Genomic DNA, 21,767 nt, shown 5'->3' with positions numbered 1-21,767 from the left:
TCGCCACTGTGTACATTTATCCTTCCCTTGACTTCTACTTTGTTTCCACACAATATATGAGAATCATTCTAGGGGGCAAAACACATTAATATTGTCCTTGGTGTCATATGAGTTGCATTTACTATTCAAGGTCCCAGAAGGAAGCAGCTGTTTCAATAAATGGTGTCAGACTTACAAATTGTTGAGTAATAATGATGGCATTGAGCTGCAATGATCACAGTCGGGAAACTCTCAGAGGAATTTTATGAGTAGAAAGATTCAATGTGTTTTAATAGTTTTCTCTTTTTTTAATGTGTTTGTAGTTATATTGCTTAAATCACTATGGATTGATGCACCAAGTAGTCAGCTAGTCAGTTTGCATATATTCTCCCTAATCCTAATAAAACCACCATGAAATGTGGGTTGCTATCCACATTGTATATCTGAGTAAACTGAGGCATCAAGAAACTCCATGAATTAGACAAAATCACAGAGCTGAGAGTGATGGAACTGAGATTAGAACTCAAGGGCTGGAGACTGTGAAAGTATCCTTGCACTACTTCATGAGAACTCCTTAAAAAAATTCCAGAGCCTTAAAAAAAACAAAACAAAACAAAAAACCCTATTTTTTAAATACCTTATTATTAAATAAACTGCATTATTCAGAATACATTTTCTTTTGGAATATTTTACCACCATGTATATTTTGCTTATTCTATTGAAACATTTTGATGATTAACGGGTCCATCTGTTTCCTATTGTGCTAAATTCATAAAACAAAAGCTTTGTTTCTCTATTGGAAATTTTTTGCTAGAAATCTATGGTAATAATAAAAAAAATGCTTATTCCCAAGGGAAATCTTAGAAGAAAATGATAATGTATCTAATCTGCCCATGTATAAGGTGAATATAACTTCCTTTTCAGAAAACAATTACCTTTATATATTATTATAATTGGGTACCCTACAGAACATATCCTTGGAAATTTCTCATTTATGAGGAATTTTTATTTTTCTCATAAAGCTACATTGAACATACAGTTTTACTAAAAAGAAGCATGTGCTTTGATTAATACAGATAGAAAATCCAGATTTTATCATTAGAGGGAAATTTGCAACACAAGAAATCTGCTTGAGAGCTACAAATTGTCAGAATAAATATAGTCATTGTCCAAAGGATTTTTTTCACTAGTTCTTCAATAAATGATATTTCAGTATAGAAGGCAATGAGTGGTTCATGAATTTAGACAATGTTTTTGTTTATTTGTTTGTTTGTTTACTTTAAGCTCCCGTAACAACTGGATGAAATTCCTACAGAAGCGCTGAGAACATTGGTCTCTGGAAAGTACTTAATGTGTTACTTTTCTTTGAAAGGGAATTGCTGTTGTTGAATTATATTAAAACAGAAGTAACTTTTCCCTGAAAAATTACTCTTAATATTGGAAACATTATTTTGAATAAATAGAGGTATGTTAACCACAAATCGAGAAAGGAAAACTACCAAGAGTTAAACAGTCAAGAACCTTCGTAATAACTTAACAATACAAACTAGACTGTATGTTCAGGACTTAGAAATTAGAAATATTGCGATACAAATCTACCAGAACCCTAAAACAATTGGCTCACTTTTTCCTGAACTTCCTACATTTTTTCATACAGTCTCATAAAATTTGTAAACTTACAACAAAAACTTCAGAATATTTCGAACATTTACATGTGTGTTCTTTTTCTCAGTTGAGCATATGAACAGAGCTGTGGTTGGGAGTTGAAGGCATATTTGCTAAAGGCTTTGAAATGCGCAGAATAGTGAGAATTAGAAAAAGAGTTTACATCATCTTACGTGCTGGGAAAAAAAATCAGTTCTGTCTAGGAACAATGAAGTGCTAATACCCTGAACCGGGTTAATAATTAAATATAATTAATCTAAAACAACAAGGTAGGATAGTTTATGTTAGAGCTCTAGTTAGTCTTTAACACCACAAATGGGTATTGGCGCTATGAAATCAAATAAATCTCAGTAATTGAGTGAATTTTTTTCATTTTAAATTTGAATTTCTGATTTACTGCACAAATAATGATTGTCTCAATTCCCTAGGAAGCCATTAGGTTTTGAAAGGAAAAATCTACCTATGGGAGCCTTGACTAATTTAAAGATGTATTTTACAATTAAAGGATTATTAGCAAAGACTGGGGGTGGGTGTAGGCGGACATCATATGGGGAAACTCCAAGATAGTCTAAAATAATTCAAAGAATAGAGTTCATATTTATTAGACATTAATGTGGCCAGATAATGTGAAATACCAAAATTGCATGCTCTGCCACCAAATGGAACATCAGTGTAAAGAAATAATTCAGATCAAGCTTTCCCTTTTATATTCATACTGCTTAATTGTCATTGGGTGGTGAGGAACAAGTGCAAAAATAATGACTGAAACTTCATAAATTTCCCAAAATAAATTCACATGTAATTTTGCTTCTCCTGATTAATTCATGTGATAACAAAATTTTAGAGGCACAAAAATAAGTTTTACAGAAATATTTATTCTCCAATTACTTAGAACCCCATCTAGTGAAAATCACATATTTACCTCCATAATTTAATTTCAATTTACAAGAAATACATTAAAATAAGAGCAGATGTTTTTACTTAAACTATAACTGTTCTAAGAGCATATGCATTATAAAAATTCTTGTAAGCATAACTGGTTAATTTTCTTTGTAATACATTTTTCCATTACCAGCATACGTAAAGAAGCCCAGAATTTCAACCAATAGTACATAATGCTATTCATATTATTTGGCAGAAGTACAATCATTGCTGATGGAAAAATATTAGAAAAAGCATAAAGCTATATGTAAATAATATGGTGTAAGGTTGGCCTACTGTTCAAATGTGCGCTACAGCAGTGAAGCATTCATTTAATTCTAAATAATGTATAAATACTATATTAAGCATTTTCAGATGATAAGAAGCAGGACATGGTAGGTAAAATGATTGGCATTTATTATCTGAACACAAGAGATTAAGAAAACCCAGACATCCTTTTGGGTTTTGGAGAATTAACACAATAGTTGAAATCATTCCAATTGTTATGACTACTCTTATGATCCAAAAGAAATACTAGACACTTATATATGTTATCCTTTAGAAGCCAGATTTTGCTTCCTCACTACTCCATTGATCTCATGATAATTATGACAAAGCTTCTTTACTATTTTTACCTCTACTATATGTGTAATACAGTCCCTGATTCTACTCCTCTCTCCTGAAATCAAAATGTTCTATAAAGGGGGTATGAATGAATATCATTAGTCCCCGTCTTATGTGGAGCAGAGGTCTCCACCAGGTCACCTCATAAGCTATGGGCTCTGTACATGTAGCCTATAGAGACTACATATGTCTTTGGCTGAAGTGTTCGGGCAGTTAGTTGTGTCCATGGAAACCAAAACACATGACAAAATTCTTGGTGAGTTATAAGAAGAAACTGCTTGTGGCTACATAATTCAGATGGGAGCACAGCCACAGCAGTCTTTAGTTCTTTACAGGTTTGTCACCTATATAGTTATGCAAGGTTATGTATTATACAGATTATAAAAATAATTAAGTCCTGTTCTTTACGGAGGTTTCAGTCTCAACCCATTTTTTTTGTGGTTTTTAGGTAGGATCTTAGTGAAACTGTCCTCATAGAGGTTCTGGGTTATCTTTCCTCTGTAGGTTTGGAAGATTTCCCTCCCTGAAACATTCAAGGTTTGATCTATCATGGATCATAAAAAATATTCGAAAATGGGAAATCAACTTACTTCTCCTTAAAATGGCATATACCACTTTACCAAGGAGACTGTGTATTATCTAGCTGTCTGTCTATCTATCTATCTATCTATCTATCTATCTATCTATCTATCTATCATCTTTTTACAAACAAATATACATTAAATATTACAGAATTCTAGATCTTATGTCATATGTATTTAAATGGTGGAAAAATAATATCGGGTTTTTATAAAATATGAAAGAATTATAGAAAGCATAATATAAGCCGATAAAGTCAGGCTTGGGGGGAATTAAACCACTTGCCTTAATTTTTTAAAAGCGTGATGTTCTTTATTTGCTTATGTTAAATACTATTATTTAATTGAGGGTTCATGGTTTACATGTAAGAAATCAAAGATTTTTGTAAGCAACATCATTCCCCAAATTTAACGCATCTCTCCTTAAATCCAATAAATCATGAAATTTTTTTAACTTCAATTTTTTTCATGTTCCTAGGTAAACGTCCTTGACCAGCATATGACGACTCTAGCAAGAAAATAAACCTTTGTGAGTTGTTGCCTTACATTTTATGGCTGTTTGTTTCATGTCCACTGTCCTCGCTAAACTGTTAAGTTCCTTGGTGCAATGAGTAGTATATTGTATCTCTATAGCACCAGTGGCTGGGATGCTTATCTAATATATGCTATTTTCTGAATTTAGTTGTTTTAAAAAACAAATTACTTCGATAAGAAGCAGAGTTGATATGCATTTAGAGTTCACAGTTGCACTAAGTCAAAGGTTATATGTGACGTTCAAAAAAGCAATTGGGGTCAGAAACCAGATTGCAGTGAGTAAAGAGAGGTTGGTGAAAGTAGTATAACCTTCACAAAGTTTTGTAATGAAGAGAAGAAAGAAAGGGAGCTGAATGAGTGCAAGAGTGAGGGAAAAGACTTTGTCTGAGGACAGTGAAACTGAGATCTGTGTACTTACAGAGGAATGATCAGATAAAGCAAGAGAATTTGAAGGTATGAGAAAATAGGACCTGTTCTTTTGGGGAAAAACAAATAAATCCAGCAAGAGGCAAGAGAGAAAAGGTTCAAGAGCAAAAGAGAACATAAGAAGGGAATCTTCTTTCTTTGGAATGTAATTTAAGATCACAAGGATATATTTTGAACAAATGCCTCCAGTTAGTCTATTGAATAAAATATTATGTAAATATAATTTCTGAATTACACTCATATTCTGTCTTATTTCATTGGCTAATCTGAAAAGTAGGGATGAAGATATCATTTTGAAAATCTTTTTCTCCCTAACAACCAACAAATTCTTAACTCTTACACATAAATGTATATATGTATACATTTATGCCTATGTATAACGCATATACAAATGTGTATATATAATATATATATTAGTAGCTATATAAACATTTTTCTGGAAAAATAGTGTGTAAATGATGAGTCTTAGTGTACAATTTTTAAAATTGGTTGAACATGGCACCTAATACAATTAAAATTAAAAATTATAAATCTTTCTATAAGATCATTTAAATATAAAGGCTTCTGAGTCAGCAGCTTACTCATACTGTTACATAAAAGAATAAGCTTGATAACAGAAATAGCTTGTACACAAGTTTAGCTTCCTTTTTTACTTAAGCTATTTGGTTAAGGCAAGACAAACAGACAAATAAAAAAAAGCATTTCATCCAGGATTATGTTGATGAATATACACATGTGTGTACTCACATACGTACACACACACACACACACACACACACACACTGCCATTATAGATAATTTGGATTTAAAAACTGTTTTCAAAAAATGAGAAAGGTTTTGATACTAAGCAAATAAGCCATGGTTGATTCGTTCTACAGAAACTCTGTATTTACTCAGTGGTATTCATTGGCAAACTAGTACAGAAACCTGTTGCTGAAATATTAAAGTGAAATAACACACACCATGCTGAAGGGAAACAGCAAACAAAACCCTGCTCCTGCGAGGAGACAACGCATGCCACCAAAAGCACCATTTAGCCCTGGCTTAACCGAGAAAGCTCTGTGCATGTCCACCATGGCTCCAGAGCTCCAAGACATGTCATACAGCTTCCCTGGGGTCACCTGTACTTGCATTCAACTTGAAAAGTACAAAGAGAAGCAGTGACTATGAGGTCCTGCTGCAGGGTCAATCCATCAGCATTAGAATAAAGCTTGATGAGATTTCTGCCTACAGAGTTTAGACAGCAGCACAGGAAAGATACAGCCAGGCTCATACATGATGATGGGGTGGCCCACCAAAGCAGGATGTGAATAACTGAGTTACCAAAAACCAACAAGGCCACCTTCTTAGAGACTTCTGAGAAGGAGACCATTAGCAGCAACCTGCTATTGTATTTTGGCACTTGGGGTAATATTGCTGGAGGTGATGATGCCTATCAGATTGTGTGAAACAGAAAGCCAATGTCAACAAATAAGGGAGACAAACGGACTTTTCTAAATGGGGTTGCATGTTGAGACCAGACAAGCCCCACACTCTCTGTGATGAAGAATCTGACGGGACTTACAAGTCCTGCAGCCAATAACAAAAGAGCAATCAATCATAGCGGGACCCAATTTTGAACAACTCTGAGTTTACATACATTCAACAGCACGGTCATCTATATGTAAGACAAATAATTAAAGATTGCAGCAAATCCAGGAGTTTGCCTCAGAGTTCTGAATTCCCAGGAATGCTTTCTGCTCCAGAAAAATGACACTTTGTGTGGACATAGAGGGTCACTACCACTTGAAGAGCCCTCAAAGCATATTTCTGCATGTTGAACTTACTAAAAGTTAGGAAATGTACATTGGGCCATATTACCACCTATTCTGTTTATGGCACTTAATGGAACTTCGATTTGGAGTGGAAGTTGTTGTTAGCCATTTGTTTTAAAAAATTTTATAGGAAACATGAAAAAAGGCTGGCTGTTATTTCCCACAAAAACCTCTTTGTCAAATGTTCAACATACACATTTAACTGTAATACAGTTTCATCTAATTTGGTTACAAATGCAATTCATCCAAAGGGTAATATAAACCAAATGACTTTTTTTTTTCAAAATGGAACTAGACAGCTTAATTATAGTTTTAGGAGACTTTATCAGTTGCATTTTGCTTTATTTTAAAATAATACGTATATATCTTTATTCGACACAATAACTTGTTTATTTTATACTATTTAGATACAGATACTATTGGCTCTCTCTGTAGATAATTGTGAAATTATAATTAGAGATTTTTTTACTATTATTCCATTCACTTTTACTTGATAGTTTTGATGAAGATGATGATGATGATTCAACAATGTCTCCAGGATAATGTACAGTGTTATAAAAGAAATTCAGGCAAATAATTTTCTTAAAATGTTTGTTCAAAATATGAATGATAGCAATAAAAAATAAATGCTGTCAGTGGTACCCAAGATGACAGGACACAAGAAAGACAACCTACGGTGAATCTCACTGCCGTCAATAGGCAATACGCATAAGTAATTTGCCTAATTCTGCCAGAGATACAGAACGTATAGCATCATGAACCGAGAAACAAAGCTAACTTATGCCACACAGGAACTTTTATACCTGCTTATTCAAAATAAAAGCAACTGTGAAATTTGTGAATTTTATACAAAATAATCAACCAACAATGTGTGAGATTATTAAAATCATACAGGATTCTACATAATTAAAAACAGCAATTTTTAAATTAGAATATCATTATTGTTTTGTGCTTGCAAAATGATAAATGAATCCCTTCATAGCAATCATGGAAATCACTAGAAAGTTCCCATCAGTGGTAAATAGATTTCTTTGAGCTTATGCTTTGATCCACTTATATTTTCTTTTTTTCACACAATGCTTTATTTTTACATTTGAAACACATGTATCGCTTGCTAAAATGCTGTGTGAAGAAATTAAGTACTATTTATGAAGACATATATATTTATATACGCATAGAACTAATAAGGGAGTTTAGTAAGGTCACAGGACAGAAAGTCAACACACAAAAATAAATAACAATTTTATATACTAGCAACGTACAATTGGAAACCAACATTTTAAAACAAAACACCATATTCAAGCCTACAAATGTAATACTCTAAATATAAATTTAACAAAACATGTATAGTACATGTATGTTAAACCTACAAAATTCAAGTGCCCTCTCCTCTTTCTGCCACCAATGTCCTAATTGATATTCTCTACTCAAACTCCATCTCCAAATTCAGAAATTCCTCAGTTCTCATGTCTCTACATTCTTTGTTTTATTCATGTCCCCTCACATTTTGGGGATCTACCACAAAAGCCAAAGAACATGTCTGGCAACGCAGGACAGTTTTTGAAAGTGTAAAAAGGTAACACAGTCTAATCATGTGTTTGTTAAATTTGTATAAGAGAGAGAGAAAGAGAGAAGAGAGATCTGCCATTTATTGAGTACTTGCTGCGTGCCAGACCCTATAGAACACCTATTGACATGTTCTGTATCATTTCAGCCTTATGACAACCTTATGAGGTCAGTAACATCTCCATTTTACAGATTAAGAAACTGAAAAGTTTCTGAATTGCCCAAGTGTGAATGAATGCTAAGATTCAAGATGTCTGACTCAAGCCCATGTTTGGACCATTCGGCTGTACTCCTTTTCTAATTAAATGTAAATATGAATGCTTACACTTTCAAGGTATTCCACATTAGTATAAATAATTGTAATAGAGACAAAGTGTGTTCCTTTGAAGGCTGATCTGATTCTTGAAATGAATCAAACTTTCTGGGGCCAAGGTTATGGAATTAGGTTAAGTCATAAAACTGAGTGCAATGATTTGGGGTGGGAATTCACTTCTATGTATTCAAAATAATGAGGCAGAATTTTTGTGTGATTCATAAATTGATTCTAATGGTATTTCAAAGGGAGTCAGAAAGTACTCTCAATTATGGTGTATTTGCATTAATTTTTGTGTGTGTGTGGCTTTAGAACACAAGTTCAAATCTGGATTCTAGAGTATACATATCAATAGAATAGCACATGCAGTTGTTTTTCGCAGGTAATAATAAATTGTGACATTCAAGGGGACCATCCATGCAATGTGCCTAGCAAAATATTAAAGTATTAGGAATGTAGTAAACACTTCATACATGCTTGCCATTGAAGTTAATACTAATTATAATGAATTAATTTCTTTGCAGTCATCGATTATGAATGCTGTATTTGCTACTGAAAAAGAATTGGGGAGGTAAAATCAGATGAATTTTAACGTGAAAAATAATAATAAAGTTACATAAATAAAATAGATGGCTAAGTCAATGGCTATAATGAACCAGAAATGATAAAGCAAGTGAACCTCTCAGATTACAATTATAGGGGAAAGCAGCAACACAGGGAATACAAATACTCAGTCACATATGGGCTTAAACTATCAATAGACCCAGAGCAACTACTTGTATCTAAATATGGAAGGCGATTTATCTTCCAGACAGCAATTAGACATCACTGGTTTGAAAAAAACAAACAAACAAACAAACAAAAAAACAAGTTACTTAATTGATAAGTGGTTAGGAGAGATAAAAGGATTATCAGGTTTTAGAGGGGAGAGAACATAGATGTGGTTATTAGAGATGGATAGGCTAAATAGGGATGTGCTAATGGGGTCTTAATGACTCCATCTGCCATAGAGTTTTCACTAATTAGGAAATTAACAACGTTGACCAAATCAAATGCATGACATTTAGAAATAATCTTTCAAAATTACCTCAGAAGTGTTAAATTTCTAGAGAAAACTTTTTCTTCTTTTTTTTATTAGTTTCAGGTGTACAAAGCAATGTAACAGTTAGACATTTACACCCCTCACAAAGTGATAACCCCCCATCCCCAAGCTACTACCCCTCTGACATCATATATAGCTGTTACAATACCATTGACTATCTTCCCTAGGCTGTACTTGGTCTGTTATAGAAAAACACATATGTATTTCACTATGGAAAGGCTTCTTCCATTGGTTCATGATTCGTTTTGGTGCCCAATGTGGGGCCTGATTCTGGGGCTCGATTCTGAGGCCTCACCTGATTCTGAGGCCCGCTTTTGGGACTCACTTAGTGGGGCTCAAAAAGGACGGTCCACTTCGAGTCGGAATACAAAAAGTTTCAAAGAGGTTTCACGGCACAAGGCCTGGGAGAGGTCGCGACAACTACTGGAAGAAAGTAGGGTAATTCCTGGAGAATTTAACCGAGGTAAACAGGCGGAATTTTCTCTTTCTGTGTGCAAAGGTGTGAACGTGTGAGTGTGTGTTTATGCTCCACGGACTTTTGCTACGGAGCTTGATTGGGCCCGAATCTGTGGTTCCGTGGTCCCGTCATATGGCATAACGGTGATTTGGCACTTAGGCCACCAGGATCAGGGTTTATGGGAGTACACCTTCGCCAAGACGACCTGAAAGTCCCACGGGGGACGCGGCCAGGCGGGCATCTGAATCAGTTCAGAGTGAAAGTCTCTTTCCTCTCTATCCTTTGCTCTATACATAATGGGGAATGTTAATAGCCAATATAGGCCTTATATTTGTTTGCTCAAGCACCTTCTTGAGGCAGGAGGAGCTCGAGTGTCAGATCAGAAATTAGAGGAGCTTCTCCAAGTGATTGAAACTCATTGTCCTTGGTTCCCAAATTTAGGGACGTTAGATTTAAAAACACAGGAAAAAAAAGGAAACACAGAAATCTGAGGAAAAGGAAAAAGGGTTTTTGAAAACTCCCACGGTATATACATCATTGGAGCCCTCAGCTCCCTCCCCTGATCTACAATCGCAGGCTTTTACAGCATGTGAATGGGATTCACCCGCGCAGCAGGGAAAGAAAAAGGCTAATCCCTTTCTTTCTGCTGCGCGCGCACCTCCCCCTCCTTCAGGAGGCTCCCCCACAGTTCTCTCCGCAGTGGAAAAGGGTATAAAGCAGGCGAGGCTGGAAGGAGACATCGAGGCATTTGCCTTTCCTGTGGTCATTCGTGAGGGCGTTACACCTGACACGAATCCAGACCACCCTAACAGTGTTCAGGAAGTTTCACATGAGCCATTTTCATTTAAGCTGTTAAAGGAGCTTAAACAAACTGTAACACAGTACGGCCCTATGTCTCCTTACACCATGGGTCTTACATGGAGTGCAGTTTATGGCAATAGATTAATTCCCACACATTGGAACACCCAAAATTTGTCTTTCCTCATCCCAGTTTTTGCAATTTAAAACTTGGTGGATTGATGGTGCAGAAACCCAAGCTAGACTTAATCAGGCTCACAATATAGCTATTGTCAAAGATCAATTGCTAGGGAGTGGCCATTGGGAAAACCCCCAAGATCAAATAGGAATGAATGAGCAGGCTATTGAACAATTACAAAGAATTTGTCTAATGGCATGGGAAAAAATAGAAACTGAGGGTAAAGCCCCGATGTCATTTCAAACAATCTTACAAGGTCCTTGACAACCATACTCTGAATTTGTTGTCAGGTTACAGGATGCTATCAACAAACATGTAGCCAATTTACAGGCAACTGAGATAGTTGTACAAATAGTGGCATAAGAGCATGCCAGTGATGACTGAAAAAAAGCCATCGGGACCATGAGAGGAAAAACTGACATATGGGACACATCCGTTTGTGTCAAGGAGTAGGGACTGAACTATTTAAAACTAATATGTTAGCCCAAGCCATGACTGGATTCAAAATAGGTCAAAATAAATATTCTGGTAGTTGCTACAATTGTGAGAAGCCAGGCCATATCAAAAAAGAATGCAGAAGGAAAAATAAAAACAGTTCTCATTTGCCTAATGCTAATACTGTTATGGGACCTACACCCCCTGGATTGTGCCCTAAATGCCAAAGAGGAAATCATTGGGCTTCTGAATGCAGATCAGTTTTTCATAAAAATGGGATCCCTCTTCAGGGAAATAAGAGGTGGGGCCAGCCCCAGGCCCCCATGGCGAAAACCAGGACATATGTAAATCAGACTGTTTTACAGAATTATCAGGCAGTACTTTCCCCCGAATTTCAATTCAATTAAGTCCTACTATGGAAAGGAGTGCTGCTATAGATCTCTGCAGCATAAAATATTTTATTACTTCCTGGAGAATCTCATTTACATGTGCCCACTGGACTTTTTGGACCAATCCCCCCAGGTACTGCTGGACTTCTTGGTCGTTCTAATTTAATATCCAAGAGAGTTACAGTTCATACAGGTATTGATTGATTCTGACTATAAAGGAGAAATTAAAATTATAATGTCCTCATCTGTTCACTGGACAGCTAAAAAGAGAAAACGGATTGCACAATTACTTTTGCTTCCATATGTTCTCCCAGGAAAGGAGAGAACTCAAAAAAACAAAAAACTGAAGGTTTAAAAACGCAGGACAGACAGAAATTTTTCTAGCAAAAAGTGTCTACATTCTTCCCTGCCTCGGGCCAAAGGGACAAAAAAGGATTTTTACAGCCCTATGTTGCAGATATTCCAGTTAATTTGTGGGGTTAAGATTTACTTCCATAATGGAAGGCAGAAATTTGTATACCACCTGAACAATACAGTCCTCAGAATCAACAGATTATGAGTCAAATGGGGTATCAAACAGGAAAAGGTTTAGGAAGATTTAATCAGGGAATTACTCAACCTATACAGCCCTCATCTCAACGAGGACGTAAGGGACTGGGATTTAAATGAAAAAATCAGGATGCTCAAGTCCTTCTTTGCTTTTACGAATGTTAATTTTCCCTAATCCACATTCACTTAGGGTGGTAATTGTTCAAACCTAGTAGAGTAGAGTGGTTTTTTTTTTACATAACAAATTCACTAAGTAACTTCCAAACTATGTAGAGTTGATCTCAAAACTCCTATCATGAGCTCACACCAGAGTGCTTCATTTAAATAAACAAAAACCAAGTAAAATAGTGGTTGTTTCTCCTAAAAACTAATTGGACTTTACCTAAAAAACTCAGACAGGCTCCTATTTCTCAAGGTTTTACAGTTTTTACAGATGGATTTAATAATGGTAAAACAGTAATTGTATCAAAACAGACAATGGTTTTACATATACTAGTGCTAAGTTTACAAAATTCTGTGCTGAATGGCACATTACTCACACCACTGGTATTCCTTACAACCCACAGGGTCAAGCCATCGTTGAACGTGCTAATGCCACATTGAAAAAACAATTACAAAAACAAAAAGGGGGGAGGAAAAGGAGACCCCCCACAGATACAATTAGCAAGAGCCATGTTTACTTTACATTTTTTTAATTCTTCTGGCTCAGATTCCAAGGCCAGTACTTGGACATACTGCAGCTGAGAGACATTTCAATAGTCTCCAGAGTCCAAAACCTTTGGAAAATGTGCCTATTTGGTGGAAGGATATTCAAACTAATCAATGGCATCAAGGAACTTTATTAACCTGGGGAGGAGGCTTTGCTTGTATTTCTCCAGGTCCTGAAGAAAAACCTCTTTGGATTCCTGGTCGGTGTGTCAAACCATACCATGAGCGACAGCCCACAGAAGAGAAGACATCTATAGATACCCATCCACGCCCCTAAGGTGTGGGAAAGCTCTCACTCCACACAGGAGAGGAGACACTTTCCACAGCCATGGAAGAACTATCTCATTTGAATCCACTCACATGGGTGAAAACCCTAGGTGGAGGATTTGCTGGTGCTATTGCTATTCTGTTCATTGTTTTATGTTTATTTTGTTTTACAACAAGCCCTCTGATGGGCCATAAGTGAAAGAAAAATCTACAGAGTCTGTTTCTCATACTTCAAAAACAAAAAAGGGGGAGATGTTGCCACGCAGCAGCCTACCCGTCTGTCTCCTTGTACCTGCCCCCCAAAGAAAGGAGAGTCTGTAAGACGGATCCTTTCAGGGACTTTGCTAAACCTTTGTGTTTGCACCTTCTGCCTCCCTGTTTGGTCCCAGGAAGATGGCTGGTCAGCCAATGACAGGTACAACTTTCCACGTGGAAAGCAACCTAAGACAGGCGGAGCCAAGTGGGGACCAACGGGAGAGTCCACGGGGTTCACAGAGGTGGGCACAGCCCCCCACCTTCCTCAGGCTAAGGAAAGCCTCAGCCTCTGTGGCTGCATTCCTTCCCGCAAGGGAAGTGATTCAATGCTGTGCTCTCCATCTATTCATATGCATATAGGCTTTGTCCCTTAGGGAAGTTGAGACTCATGGGTACAGCAGCCTGCAGGCAAGGGTGATTGGCTTGAATCAGTTTCCTATTATGGTGTATGGAATTCACAGATCTTAAGATTGACAAGCTTTATCCCCACCTAACTAATAAAAGCTAATGTGCAGGCCTGGTTTGGTGCCACAGACCAGACCTTGAGGCAGCTGGTCCCTTGGCCTCCGCTTGCACTCTATTCATGGCTACTGTTTTTTCTTAACCCTGTGCCGCCCTCCTCGCTCCCCACAACCGTCATCGTGCTGGAGGTGACACTTTTGTGATAGTGTTTAGGGCAGAGGCTCTTAAACTTAAATAGCATAAGAATCCTAGGGAGGGCTGGAGAAAACATAGTTCCCGAGCCCCATTCCCAGAGTTCCTGATTCAGTGGGGCTAGGATAGGGCGAAGAATTTCATTTCTAAGTTCCCATTGATGCTGACCGATGCTACCAGTCAGACGACTAGTCTTTGAGAACTAGTTTTGCAGTCCTTGTGTAACCAAAGTGCATATCATCTGGGACAAGAAAAACCCACACAGCAGGGCTGAGGTCCCAATAATCTCATTAAATTTGATAGAATGACAGAAACATCCCTTCAAAGAAGATTATTTTGTACTCTGATGTCACCTTCCCGTTCGTCTCCAACGTACAAATGCTTTGGCTCTTGTGCACAAACACTTATGCAGACTTTAACTTGGTTTAGTATCTTGCTCCAATAATCTATAATGCTTTTTGGGGAACCATATGAAATATGCTTCTGCTGTAATGCAATCTTCCGTCTGTGTATGAGAGATGAGTGGTTTAGAGGTTTTCTGTGGTGCACATTCTGTCTCTCAATTTGAGCAGAAGGAAATAAGTTGATGTCAGTCAAAACACTTCTAACCTGTCAGATTATTTTTTAAGAATTTACATGTTTATAAAAGATAGAAAAATAACAATCTTGGAAGGATAAATTTTCTGCTCAATAAATCCATATAACAATTGTGGTTGTTTTTGTTTTTTTACAGTATTTTTATAGTTCTATTATTTATATTTTTGTTGCTCTTTGGAGATATCTCAATGACAGCTCAGCAATAAAGGCCATATTGAATGCCTCTTTGTGGTACAAAACATTTCACTATTCTTAACAAAGGACAAGTGTTAATGTATTGAAACTGAGAATGAGACACAAAAACTCAAGTTCCTGATTCAGATATAATGGCTCTAACTAATGAAATGAATGCATGTTACACAGAATGGCTTCTGGCTATCTTGTCCGCATTCCCCATTTTAGCCTATTTCAACTGAACTGAGTACCATGTATTTAAAAAGATAGAGAAGACTTATTTAGGTGTGTTACAGCAAGGTAGGAATAAGAAGTGACCAACTGCCCTTTTCTCTGCGTTCTATCCTTAGGATAGGACATTCGCCTTGTGCAGCCATGTTCTCTGAAAAGGAATAAGGCTAGGACAGAGCAGATGTTAGTGACACTCTTAGATTACAAAGATTGTTTCAGGAAATCTCATAGGGATCTAATTAGATCACCCAGAACAATTATTCTGTCCAATCAATGAATTCTGAGTGCTATAGAAGACTAGGCTCACGTATCTCTGATATCTGGTCTCTCGTAATCCCTAAAGACCCATGTTTACGAGAAACAGATTTTCTTATACATGTTAAATCTAAAGTGGGATTTTTTTTTCATTAGCTCCTTTCTTCTTCGGAACCAATCAGGAGCGCATTAAAGTTTCCTCTACTTTATCTGTTTATATGATTCTTGTAGCCTGGCCTTCTTATTCATTTTAAAGCAAAAAGTACTCAACATCTAACCTAAACACATTTAGCATTCAATTTTACTTCTCTTTTAACAGTCGATAATCATAAAAATATTCTGTTGGAAAGTTCTCCTAAACATGATCATACCTTCACAGGCTCCCCTTTGGTTTTCAATTTTATTTATCTCATCCAGATTAAATAATCACAATCAGAATTTTGAAAGACATTCTCTGCAATACACCTTCAGAACTAATACTTTGAAACATATTATGAGCATACTTAAGTGTATTTCCTACTCTTTGGCAAATTTCTTTATCTGAAAATTCTTGCCGGATATTTTCACTTCTCATATTGTTTCATCAAATTATTTCATAAAATTGTGAACAGCTAACAGACTACCTTGAGAATATATAATTCTTATTTATTTTCCAATCCAATAATTTTGTTCTTAAAATAATTGAATTAAATTCCCTTTTTAATTCTTCAATTTGAAGGTGAGCCAAAATCCTGATTATGTATACAGCAGTTACACTGAGATTTCAGCTAATAAATAGCATTTTTTGGTTACTTGGTGCATGCCAGAAACCATATTAAGTCCTTTACATGCATTGCCTCATTTAACACTCATAACAACTCCATGAGCGATTTTATTATATACTCATATATTAAAGATACTACTATAGGATGTAATTAACTTGCTCAAAGTCTCCAACTTTTAATGACTAATCCAGGACTCAAGCTCAAATTGTTTTTATTCCAAATGCATGTTTATACAAACACTATGTAATATGAGTATTTTCAAGACTTCAAGGTTGTATATGTATTGTTGAAGTGAGAAGTTACCCCTGGGGTATGATATCAAATATGTCTCCCATGAGTCTATGGTGACTCAAAAATTTATCTTTCAAAATGCATTATTTTGGTGAAAGCTTTTGCCTTATTTTTTATGCCTATTAGAGTCAATAAATTACACCTTATGTATTAATCTGCCCTCTGTTATCACCTGCCTTTTTTTTTCTCTTACCTTATGGATTTGTTTTTCTCCTTGCTTAAGGCTTCTAGCTGGACATTTGTTTCCAACCTTCGCTGCTTCCCTTAGATCAGAGCTGTCAAGCTCTTCACTTGAGGCCTCTCAGAGAAGTCAATCCAGAGAGGGCAGGTCTCTGAACGGTCAGCTAACCTTCACCCAGAGAAGCTCTGTCTTTACCTGTTTCCCATATTGAGTTCCCCCAGAAGTGTTCATTTGAATAACATTTTCTGGCATATTAAATCTTTTCCTCCTTCTTCTCTTCTACACAGCTAGAGGTACCTTTACGTTACTTTGTTCTAAATTTGAAATCCTCTAGAGTGGCCAGAACTCATTGGCTGAGCAGTCTGTTGTACTAGAACCAGATATCTGAGTCTTTGGGCCTTTCCCCTGAAATGGTTTCCCCAGGATCTTTGCTAGTCATCATGCTCATCCCCATGGTCTCTTGAACCAAAGGGGATTTACTCACACTCCAGAGGTGACCAAGGTGACCAAAATTTAACTTTTAATACACCTCTGTAAGTTAATTTATAACAAAATCAAAGGTTTTATTAACATTCCCTTTCAGGAGTGGCTTCCTTCAATATTACCATTTCAATAGTTACTGCTTTCCCCTTACAATTAAACTTCAGGTGGCTAATAATTATTTAATATTTACTGTATTATAATTTAACTTTTAAAACAACTTTGAAAGGTAGATCTTATCATATTCATTTTTCAATGGAGAGTTCAGATAATTTGCCCAAGGGGACACAGACACACACACACACACACACACACACACACACACACACACAGCTTTGATGAACAGCAGACTAAAGTTGCTTTGCAAATTATAACTTCATTAGGATTTTGATCCCAAAACTTGCAATGCATTACTTAATGAAGGCTATAACCAAAATAGGTTACATTTTAAGTGAAACAGGTGATTTAAGATAAAAAACTTAAACTGGACAATTATTATAAACTGAAGAGGAACGCTAAGAAAAATCATATAAATTACTAGATTAATAGTTAGCAACACACACACAAAATAATCAAATACAAAGAAAGGGAAAACTTAGAAGTCAGGGCAAGAAACACTTCATTTATGATTCATCTTCTGACTCACCCTCAAGTAGGAAAAAGAAATCTTCTAACTTGATATGAACAAAAGGCACAGAGAATTCATTTTGAGAAAAGGAATTTTGAAATCTTGAGAAATTTTTAAATATTTTTAAATATATAGCTGAAAATCAACAGGGAAATAAGTTGGCTACGTTTCCTTTCTTTGAAAAATCTTTAGGAAAATTGATCTACATATGTCCAAGAATAGAAAAAGATTACTGCCATTTAATTAAAATTTTCAAAAAAATATCTGATAACTGTCTCTTTTATCATTTACAAGTAGCTGTGTCCTGAATGAAAAAAATCTAAGCAAAACATTTATTGAAAACTACTAGATTAGAATAAAAAATGTTTTAAAATAGATGCTAAACACCATAGTATTTCACTTAGCAATGCATAATCACATCTTTGACAACCTTATTTTGCAATAAGCCAATTGCTAGAATTCTTACTGTTACCAAACATTAGGTTTACTAATAATGCTTTAAAACAGTCTCATATACCAAACTGTAGTTTTAATGCCTTAAATTTGATAGTTTCCAGCTCTCTAGGATATGAACAAATACCAACATTATGGCTTTAGTGTGTTGACAACAGCCTCTTTCTCTCATATACAGAAGATAAAACACCATCATTCAAGTGATGTAATTTTAAGAAGTAAGGACACCCTGTAAATTTAGCAAGTCAGCCTCCTTTTATTTCTTGCTTCCCCAGCTGTGCTACTTCTCACTAAAGGCTAGTGTCTGAATTCCATCATTACAGATGATTTTTATAGTGTGAGATATCTACTGTATCTTAGGTTGTATCAGTTAGGATTTTGGTGTTCTAGCTAAAATTAAAAAAGATAATTTTATTTAGAAAGCTATAGAGGACTTACACATTTGACAGAATAAGTATGAAAAACAAGTCAAAACCTAAACATTTCAGAAGGATTAACTAACAAAGTGAATCTCTGTTATCAGGACTAGTTCAGTCTGGACATCACAGCCATCACAGGACTTTGATGCTTCTGCCACTGGACACATCTTCACTGCCGTCTCCAATCAATCATAACCCCCTTTCAGCTTCCCCTGCCAGCAGGTAGCCAAGCTATAGAAGAAAGCCTTATCTCCCTTGGGAAAAGCCGCAGGAAGGTGCTGCTCTACTGGCTCCTGTGGTCAAGGGCAGGGCATTTCCTCTGTAGCAGTCAGAATTTAGTCAGAAAAAGAGCCCCCTCTCTAAATGTTTCAATAGGCAGAGATTTAATAAGAAGAAGAATTAGGTGCTTACAAAACAATTGGAAGGGCTCCCAGCCCTCATATTTTTTTCTAGCCTTCATATACACTGGTTATAGTTAAAGCTGCTTTGATCAAAACTGTTATGAGCCTGTTTATTACCAATAGCCTGATCATCTGGTCCTTATCTTATACTCACACAATTGGAAAGCAAGTTCACCTAAAAATGAGGCAATAACATCTTTGCAAAAGGAATGTTCCTAGCATGATTCATGTGAATTATCGTGATCTATCTGCATATGACACGAAGCTGTTTAGAGAGTATAATAACAAATTACATGTGGTTGATGTAACTGCATAATAATTAACTAATTATTTATCAGAATTTTAATCTATTTATGCTTTGTCTATTTTATACTTTGTCTCAGTTTGTAGTTTATTCTTTGGTTGCTTATGCCAATGTTGAAAATGGGCATTCCTTACACAAAGCCCATGATCTGTCATATTAACCTCCTGTTTCCTAATCTCATCCAAACAAACACTTTCTGTGAAAACAGATGTCATAGATGTTGAATGCTATTAATTTGTATTGAAGTATAATTGGCGTGCAGTACACTCATATATTGAATGCTCAGTGGTAAGTTTTGACATAAGCATATATTTGACATAAGCATAATCAATATCTAGCACTCCCAGAATTTCCCTCACACCTCTTTAGGATCCCTGCCTATCACTTCCATTCTCCTGCCAATCCCCAGGCATCCTATTTGTTTCACTATAGATTAGTCTTAATTTTCTATAATGTTAGATAAATGGAAAACACAGTAAGTACTCCTTTTTTGGCTTGTTTTACCCAGCATAATTATTTCTCACATAATTATTTTAAGATCTATTCATGTTGTTGTATGTATCGATATTTTATTCCTTTTTCTTGTTGAGTAGTGTTCCATTTTATGTGTATACCATAATTTGATTAATCTTTCTTGTTTTGGGCATTTGGGTGATTTCCAGGTTTTGACTAAACTGAATAAATCAGCTACGATCTTTCATGTGCAAGTCTTTGAATGCATATGTGCTTTCATTTATTTAGCTAAATATCTAGGAATGAAACAGTTGAATAATATGGTGGATGTATGTTTAATTTTTTAAGAAACTGCTAAACTGTTTTCCAAAATAGTTGTGCCATATTACATATCCACCAGCAGTACACAAAAACTCCTGTTGTTTCACCTCCTCACCTATGTACATTAGGCCTGGTTAGTGTTTTTACATTTTAGTCACTCTAATAAATGCATAGTGATGATGTCGTTGGGGTTTCAATGTGTATTTCCCTAATGACTGATGATGTTGAGCATCTTCTCATATGCTCATTTACCATTCATATATCTTAATTAATGAAGTGTTTGCTCATATCTTGTGTTCTTGGGTTAAATGTCATTAGGTCATAGCGTATTGTATAAAACACTAAAAGAAAGCTTCTTTCTGAAAACACTGACACAAAATGAATAATTATAAAAAAATTTAGTAGCATCAAAGAAATGCTACTGTAATATGGCTATCCTAATCTGTTCAGGCTGCTGTAACAGAATACCATAGCTTACGCGGCTTATTTACAACACAAATTTATTGCTTACAGTTCTGGAGGCTGGGAAGTTCAAGATCAAGGTGCCAAAGATTCGGTGCCTGCTGATTCTTGGTTCATAGATGGCACCTTCTCACTGTGTCTTCACATGGTAGAAGAGGCAAGGGAATTCTCTGCGATCTCTGTGGGAATTAATTCCGTATGAGGACTGTTTTCAGGACCTAATCACCTACCGAAGGCCCCACCTCCAAATACCATCACATTGGGGATTAGATTTCAACATGCAAATTTTGGGAGGACACAAACATTAAGCTTACAGAAATGACAATGGTCATTCCACAGCCTTATCCACCATGTATAATAACACGCATAATATGACCTAGCTGTACAAGGTGGGTAAGAATTCTCACCTCTCTTAAATATCTATGTCCAGGATCTTTCCTTTTCTAATTTAGGTTTACCAAAAAAAAAAGATGAATGAAAATGAAAAGCAAAACAGAAAACTTCTAAAGTTAAAAGTAACTTTTAAATTTGCTCCCCATATATTTTCATGGTGTTGATAATAACTTGTTCAGTTAACTTAAATATAAATGGATAAAATATTTTCTTTAAATCGAAGTTCTTAGTTAAAGAATCTGAATGCCCAGGGTAACCCTTTCATCACCACTGGGGTGAAAAATGCAAAACAACTTTCCCTCACCATCTATGAGTGACATCACCCTTAGAGATAAAAACCAGCATACACACTATGTACAAAAGCATGCATTAGAAACTAAGAATAATGTAAGTCAGGGATCATGCAATGTATCTACTTTTAACCCCAAATAATTATGGTTTCACAAATACTAACACTGCTTTATACGGGGAATATCTATAGGGTATTAGGTGTTTTAAAGTTGAAAGCTACTCCCTTATGAATAGTAGAAAAAGAAGGTAGACAACTTCTTTTAATGGAAAGAATATAATAGCAAAAAATAAATGACACCTGCACAAATTGTCTCATTAAGGCTGTGAGAAAAACTTTTGTAATAAACTTACCTTCTCTGCTTCCCCATTGCTTCTGCCTCTGATGACTTTTCCTTAAAATGGCAGGGGGCCCTCAGCTAGATAGGCAGGGCAGAATCTGGTCCTACACACCATCACC

The 21,767-nt window shown here is 35.9% G+C and overlaps 1 long non-coding RNA gene across 1 annotated transcript in view; it reads right to left on the bottom strand.

Annotated features, from left to right (window-relative positions):
• The window catches only part of LOC109445101 (uncharacterized), a 220,119-nt gene that overhangs the window by 109,363 nt on the left and 88,989 nt on the right, over window positions 1-21,767 (bottom strand). Inside the window, exon 3 of the long non-coding RNA XR_016019633.1 lies at window positions 20,676-20,805. This is a non-coding gene — a long non-coding RNA (uncharacterized LOC109445101). The remainder of the gene's footprint in view (window positions 1-20,675; window positions 20,806-21,767) is intronic.

The sequence above is a fragment of the Rhinolophus sinicus genome, chromosome 17 (genome assembly GCF_057876585.1).
Source record: "Rhinolophus sinicus isolate RSI-liver-muscle chromosome 17, RSI-T2T, whole genome shotgun sequence".
NCBI classification, from domain to species: Eukaryota; Metazoa; Chordata; class Mammalia; order Chiroptera; family Rhinolophidae; genus Rhinolophus; species Rhinolophus sinicus.
This window is presented reverse-complemented; position numbering and strand designations above follow the sequence as displayed.